The sequence below is a fragment of the Eurytemora carolleeae genome, unplaced genomic scaffold, assembly GCF_000591075.1.
Source record: "Eurytemora carolleeae unplaced genomic scaffold, Eaff_2.0 scaffold180, whole genome shotgun sequence".
NCBI classification, from domain to species: domain Eukaryota; kingdom Metazoa; phylum Arthropoda; class Copepoda; order Calanoida; family Temoridae; genus Eurytemora; species Eurytemora carolleeae.
Genome location: NW_019396212.1, coordinates 161185 through 173845, shown reverse-complemented (window position 1 = coordinate 173845; position 12661 = coordinate 161185). Strand labels below are relative to the sequence as shown.

General features: G+C 31.6%; 1 protein-coding gene across 3 annotated transcripts in view; it reads left to right on the top strand.

Moving 5' to 3' along the window:
* Positions 1-12661, top strand: part of LOC111698289 (calmodulin) — a 43283-nt gene that overhangs the window by 9203 nt on the left and 21419 nt on the right. Inside the window, exons 1-2 of one of the 3 annotated variants that reach the window (XM_023468583.1) lie at positions 8347-8415; positions 12406-12449. The gene's annotated coding sequence lies outside the window, so the exon portion shown is untranslated. Of the gene's footprint in view, positions 1-8346; positions 8416-12259; positions 12450-12661 lie in introns of those variants that run through there. The other 2 variants (XM_023468582.1, XM_023468581.1) reach the window with 2 other exon arrangements.

The following is a 12661-nucleotide window of genomic DNA, read 5'->3' as shown; positions in this document are numbered from 1 at the left end:
TGCTAATTAGATTAGCTCTAAGCTATGGATACTGAGGATGTCCCTGTCAATGCTGTTGGGGTCAAGATACCTCCATTCTGGGAATAATTACGTATAGAAGTATGGAATTTTGGTAAAAAGCTTTCTCCGATTGGTTTTTTCCCCATTATCATTTTATAAAGTAATAGCTATGGAATCCAGCTTTCCCTGAAGGGGCCTAAACAAATTGGCAAAGCAAACGGAGAACAATTCATTGCTTCTTAAGAATGAGGTCATAGGAAAAAAATCAAATTTTATTATTATTATTATTTTCTTGTGATTTTTACGTATGAAATGTCTGGGAAAAAAATGACCATGGATAAAACGTCTAGATTTGATGCCTTCAAAATAGTTTTCATTTTTATCCTTTTCCGAGAGCTCTTGTTTACGATATCATGGAAATCAAGAATTTTTCCAAATACTTTTGTATTTAGGACTTTACAATCTTCCTAATTACTCATTTCCTAATTACTAATTTCTAATAATGATTGGACTAACTAGAAATGAGAGAAAACTGACATTTATTATAATTGTGATTAGTTAGAGAAGGAACAGATATAAAGAGCGAGAATCTATGATATATAAGGTCTAGGAAGAATTAGCCCCCCCCCCCCCTCCAGATTCCTGAATGATTCTATATCTAGTTGTATTTATAAAAAAAGCTTCAACACTGTAGCAGACTACTTTGTTATTTTTCTATCTATCTATCTATCTATCTATCTATCTATCTATCTATCTATCTATCTATCTATCTATCTATCTATCTATCTATCTATCTATCTGCCTAGTAACATGAATTTTGAATAATCTATTTTCTATTTCCTCTCCGTGAACCAACCAGCTAGATCCTGACTATTAGAACTGCAAAATATTGCATAATATCGCATGATTTCATTATTCCTGCTAACTTTAAATCCTATCTGATTTACAGACGACATTATTACTAATTTAATTAATGAGCAGGGGGGGGGAGCACAATTTGACACAATTATAGATTGAGAAACAATTTTTTATCTCAAATGGGTTTTAATTACTTATTATTTTTTAATTAATTTTATTTAAAACCTTTTTATGAATGTTCTTGTTTGAGATCCTTTAAATAATGGCTTTATTAACGCAATAAAATCTATTTCAGCACTATAATGTAGATTGTAGAATGTAGATTGTATAATGTAGATTGTATAATGTAGATTGTATAATGTAGATTGTAGAATGTAGATTGTAGAATGTAGATTGTATAATGTAGATTGTATAATGTAGATTGTAGAATGTAATTGGAAAAGTGAAGAATTACCTAATTGATATTTAACATGTAAGGGACTGTATACGCCTAATTTCATGGGACCGTATTTTTATCATTAAAAACAGAGAAACGTCATTCAGTCAAATTTTTTTCTTCTTCACCATTTTAATGATGTTTTTGATTAATTTGAATTGTATTCGATAATTACAGGTTTTCCGAAAATCAATTTTTTCAATGGAAGTTAAGTTCAAAAAGAAAGTAAGACCGCTTAAACAAGAAAACTATTTTTTTAAATATTATTTTTTTAAGAATGGATGACCGTATAAACAAACACTCACTAATGTCTGGGTAGTAAATATAAACAAGAAAGTATAGATTATAAGTGTTCCCTAGAGCTCTGTTTCTTCAGTAGAAATACAACAACATCTATTTTTAACAAAATTACTCCGTTTTACATAATTTTAGCACTCAACTGAATTCTGATCATCAAAATAATAATGTTCTCAAGTTAGTAGATATCTTAAAATAATGTTCTCAAGTTAGTAGATATCTTATAATAATGTTCTCAAGTTAGTAGATATCTATTAATAATGTTCTCAAGTTAGTAGATATCATATAATAATGTTCTCTAGTTAGTAGATATCTAATAATAATATTCTCAAGTTAGTAGATATCTAATCATAATGTTCTCAAGTTAGTAGATATCTAATAATAGTAATGTTCTCAAGTTAGTAGATATCTTATAATAATGTTCTCAAGTTAGTAGATATCTAATAATAATGTTCTCAAGTTAGTAGATATCTAATAATAAATAAAATTTTACAAATTTTCACAAAGCATGAGTCTTTGCCACAAACTCTGATTTTCTTACTCCGTTTTCTTTAAAATCAATTCCATAAATATTCCAAACTATGAATTCTTTTAGATCAAATAAGCTAAGTTTTAAATTTCAAAGATTAACACCGTTAGGTTGCAAAAATATTCTGAATTTTAAAAAAGTTGTGGAGAATACATTTTACATATTTGAAATGAGAAAAATGTTGAAAAAGTGCACCTTTCTAAGATTAGAAGCTAGTCTAGTGTCAACTTTTTTTCCTAATCTAATGTTTCTGCCAAGATATCTTTAAATCTGCCTCAATACACTAATATTATTCCCACTGTATGGCTTCCTCTGCGTATCCTTTTATTAACCTTTAGAACAGGAAACTTTAGAAAAAAATAAAAAGTGATTTAATTAAAAAAATTTCCAGTTTTTCCTACATGTACATGGATCTTGTTGATTTTCGTCAAACCCTGGCTGTCAGTTAAAACCATAGAGAATAGAATATATAGAGAGGAATTAAAAGAATCTCTCGGTATGAATTTTTTCAGTCCCTTTCAGCCTGAAAGGGAGTTCAAAGTGTACAAATCATGTAAATGTTCACAAATTATATGCAGTAGAGTACATTAATACAGTATGTTCCTTAGACTATACATGCATTTCAATTTCGAATTTTTTAAACTGTTAAATCAACGTTAAAATGAATTAGGTGAATAAAAACATCATTTGATTTATAACGGAAAATCATCGTTTGTAAAGTGGAAGGCATAGAGTCTAAGTGAAATGATCATTGGTCAATTATGAAACCAGCCTATTTCATAATTTGGTTTTCTTTTAACAATAATTTTAGATTTTCTATAAAATGATATTCCAGGGTCCAACAGGTTATAAAGCATAAATATGTGAAGTACACCTGCAGTATGGAAACAGTAGATAACTCGGTATTTGCTGACGGATACATATATATGTATATATCAACTTTGCTTGTCCGTCTTTCTGTTTGTTTGTGTGTATTAAAAAAATGTCAAAAGGTTTGAACTGATCCTGTCCATATTGTAGTGCGGCATCTCACAAGACCCCTGAACCCAAAACCTATAAACAGGGTATTATTGTGACAACCAGTACTATACTATGTCTCGGGTTTCACGAATGGGGTTAGGCAATAGGCAGTTTTGTAAATATCAATATTTTTGTTTTGAAATATTATTTAATTTAGTTTATTCATATTCTCTATTTTTTCGAATCTCTTAAATCAAAATCTACACAAATATTAAGACCCTAAAAAAGGAAACTCGGAAGTTTCGTTCAACAATACTCTTTTAAATTTCGGGCTCAGGAAAGGTTTCTTATTGGTCTAAATTCCAGAGCAACAGCTGTAAGATGAAAGTCTATTATTTTGTTTTTCTTCTTTGTGGAATCCACTTTACCTTAAAAAAATGATTAATTTTGTCAATACAAGAGTCGGATATCGTTATCATTAATATTTTTCTTACTATAATAAACATCGCATATTTATCTCTTTCCTCAATTATTTTTTCCTATTGATCTTCATGAAAAAATTCTCTTTAACTTTGGCTAATAATATATTAGAACTAGCTTGGGAACATAACCAGGGGAGTCATAATTAGTCCCACCGTTTACACGCCCCTTTTCGTAAATAACGACTTTAGCTATTTTTCGATACCTACTCAACCTAGAATCTCAAAACCAAGCTGAGAACAGTTCCGTGGCTCTCCCCAGTTCTCCGATTAAAATTGGAGGCAAATCGGTCCAGGGATTCTCGACAAACAAACAGACAGACAGCCATGCAAACATATCTATATATAAATTTGGCTTGTCTGTCTGTCTGTCTGTTTGTTTGTATCCAATAAACGTCAAAACGGCTGAACCGATCGGGCCCAAATTTTTTGTGGGACATCTAGGGACCCCAGGGAAGGTTTATGAAAAATCAAAATTTCAAATATTTGTCTCCATCAAAATTCGATCGTCATTAAATTTTTAAAAATTTTGAAAATCCGCGAAATTTTTTGTGAAAATCCGCGAATTATTTTTGTTTTGTTTTACGATGTACACAAAGAGAACATGTTCACAACTAATTTAGAAGATGGGCGCGAAGCGCCTTGAATTTCTAGTAACTTTATATATATAGATTACGGAAAAGATGGATATCAAGAATATTAACAGGCGAAAAAAAAAAATTTTCATCAATAATAATAATAATAATACCTTAAAATACTAAAATAGGTGACAAGGACATAAACTGTTTAATTTTTTACAAGATTAAAGACAGTTTTAACAGTTCTAGCATCAGTGGTCAAGGAAAGAATTGAAAAAAATAAATAAATAAGATTTATCTTATTTTTATTTAATCTATTAACACTGTTGTTAAAGATACTTTGTTGTGGAATTTTCCCCATTATCTCTTATTTTATCATTCAAGATAAATTCTTTATATAAATTGTGGATAAAGGGGAACATGAATGAAAAGAACTGATTCTAAAAAATAAAGCTTGCGGCATCAGATTTGTTCTAAATTATCAGGAATACGAGTTTAGTCAATATATATTGGATATCGAGGACAACTTTTCTTTAACTCAATGTTTAAAACGACCAAGCTATTTATACGATTGATTCAATTCTAAAAGAGATATTGATTAGCCATCTGAGGATGTTGTGGATTACAACGAAAGATATTATGGCGAAAATGACAGTTGTTTAAAACCTAGAGTGATAAGGTGGGTTGGAGAGAGTATAGTCATGAAATCATTGGTTTAACTCAATTGTGCTCCCAACGAAAATATTTTTTGTTCGATCTTAAATTTCAAATTCAGAATTCTGGCCACAATCTAAAATATTTTTTTGATTGTCACAAAAACAGCTCTATTTTTTTTTCTTCAAATCATGTTTAATATTCATTAATAATTTACGGAACTATAACCATCTTATCTAACTCTCTATCTTTAAAAAAATTTAGTTAAAAAACAAAATTCTACTAAAAATTTGAATCAAGAATTAAAAGTTTTGTGAAAAGTTTTTGATCTTTTCTAAAAGTTGTATTATGAAACGCTAAAGGTTTCTGCAAAATTTAATTTAATTTCCGGTATTTCCGGTCGAGTGTTTTTAATGATATGTCTCAGGACTCAGAAAAGAAAAGAACGGAAGATTTGTGAGATTTCAAAATATTTATTTACACCCAAGCTACGAAATGTATAACGCGTTTAACGCCAAAAAATTTCCCGATTGAGTATTGAAAATAAAAGATTTGGGAGTGATCAAATATGGGCTAAATCTACTCGGCTGGCGTCAAACCTTATAGAAATCCAACGTATGGACCCCGCTACGTATAGCAACATGGCGTATTTTCCGGGAGAACATTTTTTTTTATATTTTTTGTAAACAATTCAGCAAAAGTTTATATTTTGTATTATATTTTCTTTATTTTACCTGAGGTCGCTTAATCTCGATATCAAATTCGGGCACGTTCAAATTTTTAGGTTAATGTTTGATCTCTCAATTCATGTTATCCCTGCAGGGTATGAACAACAAGGGATAAGATGGAGATCAATGCTTGATCCCAAGATTCAAAATATTGAAGTTCTGACTTCTGTTCATAAATTGAACTTCTTTAATGTTTTATTTTTGATTGATGGATTATAGATATTGGATTAGGGTGGGTTAGGTGTATATATTGATGGAAGAATTTAGATGGAAATATCTAGTTCATTATAGGTTTATATATTTACTTGACACATGATATAAAGATAATATACTAATCAGAGGCTGTGAGCACAGAAAATGCATTTGTATTAGAATATTCTTATCCTTGTTAGCCCTTTACTTTGATGCAAAGGAAATGGTTACTTGCTTCAAACTCAAATGTTTCAATTTATAAATTTTTGCAACCTGCTGTCGTGGGCCTTTGACATTTCAAATTACGAATTCAGCTTGATCAAATAAGTGGGACAGACAATATAGCGTCTGATAAAAAAATTAATTTGATTTTATTGTTATTGAAAACTTTTTTAGAATACATAGAATGAATGATGAGCTTTTAAACTTTTAGTTGAATAGAATTTTTAAAATATAAATTTGCATAATTTCAGAAGACACCTGGCGACGGAACTCTAAACTGCAACTGTCCAGAACTAATGGAATATTCACCAAATTCGTTAATTTTAATTTAATTCTTTTTAAAGATCATGGTTATTCAAAAATGAAAAAGAGGATCTCGATTTTTTTTATCCAATAAGATAGAAATATTGCTTTCATCAAGACACAGAGAAATTATTAGAATGATCCAGATCTTATAGTCTGTAAAAAAAACGTGAAACAAATAAGTCAGTAATTGGGAGAACTTGCTGAACAAATATGGTTTAGAAAATTCGTTAGCTGGTTGCAGTACACTAGTCTGGAGCTGGTTGCAGTACACTAGCCGGGAGCTGGTTGCAGTACACTAGTCTGGAGCTGGTTGCAGTACACTAGCCTGGAGCTGGTTGCAGTACACTAGCTACATTGCAGTACGCTAGCCTGGAGCTGGTTGCAGTACACTAGCCTGGAGCTGGTTGCAGTACACTAGCCTGGAGCTGGTTGCATTACAGTACACTAGCCTGGAGCTGGTTGCATTACACTAGCCTGGCTACATTGCAGTACGCTAGCCTGAAGCTGGTTGCAGTATACTAGCCTGGAGCTGGTTGCATTACAGTACACTAGCCTGGAGCTGGTTGCAGTACACGAGGCTTGATCTGTTTGCAGTACACTAGCCTGGAGCTGGTTGCAGTACACTCGCCTGGATCTGTTTGCGGTACACTAGTCTGGATTGGTTGCATTACACTAGCCTGGAGCTGGTTGCAGTACACGAGGCTGAAGCTGGTTGCAGTACATTCGTCTGGAGCTGGTTGCATTGCATTCGTCTGGAGCTGGTTGCAGTACATTCGTCTGGAGCTGGTTGCAGTACACTAGCCTAGAGCTGGTTGCATTACAGTACACTAGCCTGGAGCTGGTTGCAGTACACTTGCCTTGATCTGTTTGCAGTACACTAGCCTGGAGCTGGTTGCAGTACACTCGCCTGGATCTGTTTGCGGTACACTAGTCTGGATTGGTTGCATTACACTAGCCTGGAGCTGATTGCAGTACACTAGTCTGGAACTGGTTGCAGTACACTAGTCTGGAGCTGATTGCAGTACACTAGCCTGGAATTGGTTCCTTTATTTATTTTCTATTTCCTGTCACTTTCTCCCTGTAAACAATTTACATTTCTTTCTCCACCTTCAACATCATCAAACTTTCTTTATGAAAAATAAATGTGATTAAAACTTCTAAAAAGTTTTATTTGATGCAATTTCAGGTACATAATTTACATGGTGTAAAACTGAAAGTAAACAGTAAAAGTAAACCAAACCAAACAATAAAAACTAGACTTACAATAAAAACTAAACTTAACTACATAAAACTGTAAAATAAACTGAACAATAAAAACTAAACTTAACTATATAAAACTGTAAAATAAACTTAACAATATAAACTTAACTGCATAACAATAAGAACTAAACTTTACAAAACTGTAAACTAAACATAACAACAAAAACTAGACTTTACAAAACTGTATACTAAACTAATCAATAAAAACTAAACTAAACTTAACAAAACTGTAAACTAAACAGAACAATAAAAACTAGACTTTACAAAACTGTATACTAAACATAACAATAAAAACTAAACTTTACAAAACTGTGAACTAAACTAAAAAAATCTAAAAAAAAACTTTATAAAATTTGCTAATATATTTTCATGATAAAAATACTGCTGCACAAAACACAAGGGACACAAAAGTTGTTTAAAGTTTAAACTTTGATCAAATCTAAAGAATTTACTTAAAGGGACTGTAAGCGTTATTTATTGTGACCATCTATTTAAAGATGAAATACCCGATTCACAAACGGTCCCTTGAAACTTTTTTAGAATAAATAATGCGGAATTGTGTTTTTTTTTTAAATTGTTCAATTCTGATATTTCAAATATTGTTTTTCTACAGTAGAAATGCACAAGTCACGTTCAAAGTGAACCCACAAAAATCAGTTTTTAAAATTAAAAATATTAATATATAATTAATAAATCATACTCAGTCCGACAATGCTTTTAAGAGTTTCTTTGAGAGTCGGGCATGGCCATCTTTGCGTGGAGGGTGACTTGAAATCGCGCTTACAGTCCCTTTAAAGCTACATATATTAAAATATCTATACCAAAATTTGCTCAAATGTTGAAAGAGGGAAAGAAGTCACATTTGTCTATGCCAGATCTCACGCTCACGGTGATTCAAAGGAGGCCGCATAAATCGGTGATATTTTATTTCTAAAATTTAAAAATAAAAAAAGTGTTTCATAGTTATACGAGGTATGTTCAATAAGTTTTGAGATTTTTTTTAAAGGTGCTTCTAGACGTCTCAGTTCTTTAAAAATATTTTTTAAAGTTCACTATATTTTTACTGGTTCAATTTTCTGACCAGCTGATGTCGATCAGATATTATGTTGGACGCAATTATAGCTTTCTCACTGATCCCGTTAACCTTGCTTGTCACAGCCTAAATATCTTATCTACAGACTTAAACTTTATCCATTTAATCGTGCTCTAGAGGTTAAAAAGTCAAATGAAACTTTATTATAGAAAGGGCCCTTGAAGGTTTTTATATTTGTAATCTACATTTCCTAGGACCTCTGAGGAGCAGATGTTGTCCAAATCTTTGTAATTTTACAAATCTTGCTTTGCAACTTTGTTTGCAGCACCATAGCAGATGTCCAACTCATCAAAAACCATCAAATAAGAAGCCTTGCGAATTTGGTTTGAGAAACTTTTCATTGTTTGTGGGGTTTTTGTGGATTTTTTTCTGCTCAGACATTTCCTCGTTCTGCCAACACTCTTCATTACACTGTTTCTCTTTTAGTCCACTTGTAGACTAGTGCCTTGTCCATATTATCCTCTAATGCATTTTGGATCATATCAAAGATGTCTGCTTTATATTTGGAAAATTTTAGGCACGAATATTTTGTCCTCTTTCCCCATGGTTGGTATTTAAAACATTCCCGTGCTGTGACAACGGATCTAAACAATCTCCGGGAAAAGGCGGATTCCATAGAAATAAAAAGTTTGTTGAATTTAGTCCGTTTAAAGAAGACAACCGGGAGGAATACCGTGAGCTTTAAAAGAAAAATTACAGGCCTGAGATGTCTGGAAATACCTTTAACATTGTTTTCACAAAACTTTTTTTAATATTCCTCGTAAAATATACATCATATCTAGGACTAAAAAATGTATAATAAGTTTTTTTTGTATGGAGGTGAAATAAGATGATTTATAATTTCATTTTATGCATTATATCAAACTTTATCAACTTTTTAATAAATTCCAAATTATTCAAGAATAACTTTTTCATTCATTCGTATTTTTACATTTTAGCATGTCTAATGTCCTGTAGACCTTAGACATTTCAATCTATGCCTTTTATTATATCAAATAATCTAAATTTAAAATATCAAAGGTTTACATCATTTGGTTGTAGAGATATAGTTATTTGAAGATTGGGATTTGTGGCAAAGACTCAATTCCTTTGTCTCAATTATTTTTTTACTTTAAAAACTCAAATGGGCTATTTACGTGTGTATTCAAGTGACCTTTCATTTATAGAGTGGCATGTAGGATTCACAATGGCACCCTGAAAAGCTTTGCCTGACCAAGAAGGAATGAAATATCTATGATTGCTCTCCAAAATATTGGCTTTTTCAATGATGTTTTCTTTGCAAAAGTGACTTACGGACGTCTTGCTGTAGGAACAATTTAGAAAATTTTGAGAAATAAACACTTTTCAAGCTTGAAAGACGACAATATATTTCCCATTATTAATCAGATACAGGTGTGAATCGGTCATGACCTTCTTAAGATGGCAGATCACTTGAAATTACAACAATGGTTCATTGAGTCCATTTAAGATATCAAAATGAATCTTTAAGCAATCGTATGTATTGTGTATTCTATGTTGTTTCAAAACAAGATCATGGAGAATATCATTATTCAGTGAAACTTATGTCGTATGAATTGAAAAATTAATGTATTGAGAATATAATAGTTAATGACGATACAAAATAAAACTGCATAAATATATTAAGAGTTTGATAAGAATAGTTTCCTATTTCAGTTTAGTGAAATCTCTAAGAAACCTACATATATGTATATACAGGGCGAATAAAAAGAGTAACATAATTCATTCAAAACGAAAAATTTCGTTCAATTCTTATACATTGTAACTTTATAGGCTACGTGTTTTTGACATTTTTTTAAAACGTATATCTTCTGAATCTCCCTAGGGGGGGGGGGATTAATTTCTGATTAATTTGGTGCTGTTCCGGTTTTCCCTATATATTTTGTGTATGTGTACTGTAAAAAGACGGTCCGGTACTTGAGCAAAAAAAACCACAAAACTGAGCTATAATCAAAATTAACCCGACCCGGGGTTTTATTCAACTAAGATGTGCGATCATATTCTTTAAAAAAACTTTAACTCGAGTTTTTTCGAACTTTCTCGTCTCTTCGAAAACTGAAAAGTACTGTAGACGTAATTTCAAATGACACTCGCATGAGTGGTTTGGGAGTCAAATACAGGTTTAACGGTTACCATAGTGAACCGAACATGAGTGGTTTGGGAGTCAAATACAGGTTTAATGGTTACCGTAGTGAACCGAACATGAGTGGTTTGGGAGTCAAATAGAGGTTTAACGGTTACCGTAGGGAACCGAACATGAGTGGTTTGGGAGTCAAATAGAGGTTTAACGGTTGGGAGTCAAATAGAGGTTTAATGGTTACCGTAGGGAACCGAACATGAGTGGTTTGGGAGTCAAATAGAGGTTTAACGGTTACGTTGGGAACCGAACATGAGTGGTTTGGGAGTCAAATACAGGTTTAACGGTTACCATAGTGAACCGAACATGAGTGGTTTGGGAGTCAAATACAGGTTTAACGGTTACCGTAGGGAACCGAACATCGAGTGGTTTGGGAGTCAAATAGAGGTTTAACGGTTACCGTAGTGAACCGAACACGTCAGTCTTATATTGAAGGGTAAATCATAGATGTTTTAAAACAGCTGTACTGTACCGAGAAAAACGTTTTTGAAAAAATGTTTAGATTTCCTAAATTAATAGGTTAAAATCTTTTAGCTCTAAAGAGGCAAAACCAGCTCTTTTACTATTGGAATGTTCGCGAAAACCAAAAAGAAATTGACTTTTGAGTTTTCGCTACCAACTCTGGTTTTCTAATCCAAATATCTTTGAATCCAATGTCATTGAGCTTAGATTTTTTAAACTATTAATTCTCTTAGATCAAATAATCTAAGTTTGAAATATTAACAGTTTAAACCATCAAGCTGCAGAGATATTGGGATTTATCGACGTGTTTTCTCATTTGTGATTACAGTATGTAGCTTTACTGTATTCAATTGAACTAAAATTCTATTTTCCCGCCAGGATTAGTGCAAATGAACATTTCCAGCAAAAAATTTGTTCAAACGGACAAATATTTTTTGCACTAAAATATGTTCATTTTTACTAATTAGGGTATAAATGTGAAAAATGGTGAAGTTTTAGATTTTACTAATTTACGCATTTTTACTAAAATATGTTCATATTTCATAAAATTATACGCCTAGATATGTACATAAATATAGTCACCAATTATATACCTAGATATGTACATAAATATAGTCACCAATTATATGTCTAGATGTGTACATAGATATAGTCACCAATTATACGCTTAGATATGTACATTAATACTGTCACCAATTATATACCTAGATATGTACATAAACATATTCACCAATTATACGCCTAGATGTGTACATAGATATAGTCACCAATTGTACAATTAGATATGTACATAAATATAGTCACCAATTATACGCTTAGATATGTACATAAATATAGTCACCAATTATATACCTAGATATTTGCATAAATATAGTCACCAATTATACACCTAGAAATGTTCATAAATGTTGTCACCAATTATAAAACTAGATATGTACATAAATATAGTCACCAATTATACACCTAGAAATGTACATAAATATTGTCAACAATTATACACCTAAATATGTACATAAATATAGTGACCAATTATATACCTAGATATGTACATAAATATAGTCACCAATTTTACACCTAGATATGTACATAAACATAGTCACCAATTATACACCTAGATATGTACATAACCTTGAAACTGCTTGAATCTGATTTAAAGAATTTAAGAAATGCCGGATCTAAGTTTACAAATATTTTAGAGGTTGGTGTGAGAGAGACCTCAAGCAGCTACACCTCTACACCGGTCAGTCTGATCTATCTCTATACAGTGTGTACATCGCAATATAAAATACACATGTATCCATATATATATATTTATACATGTTTCAGGGGTGTTTATTTTGGAAATACTTTGTCCAGCCAGATTAACCTTTACTATAGTTTTCATGATAATTGTTTTTCTGAAATATTTTATCGGCAATCAAGATAAAATTTAGAAAATAGGTTTTCAGAATC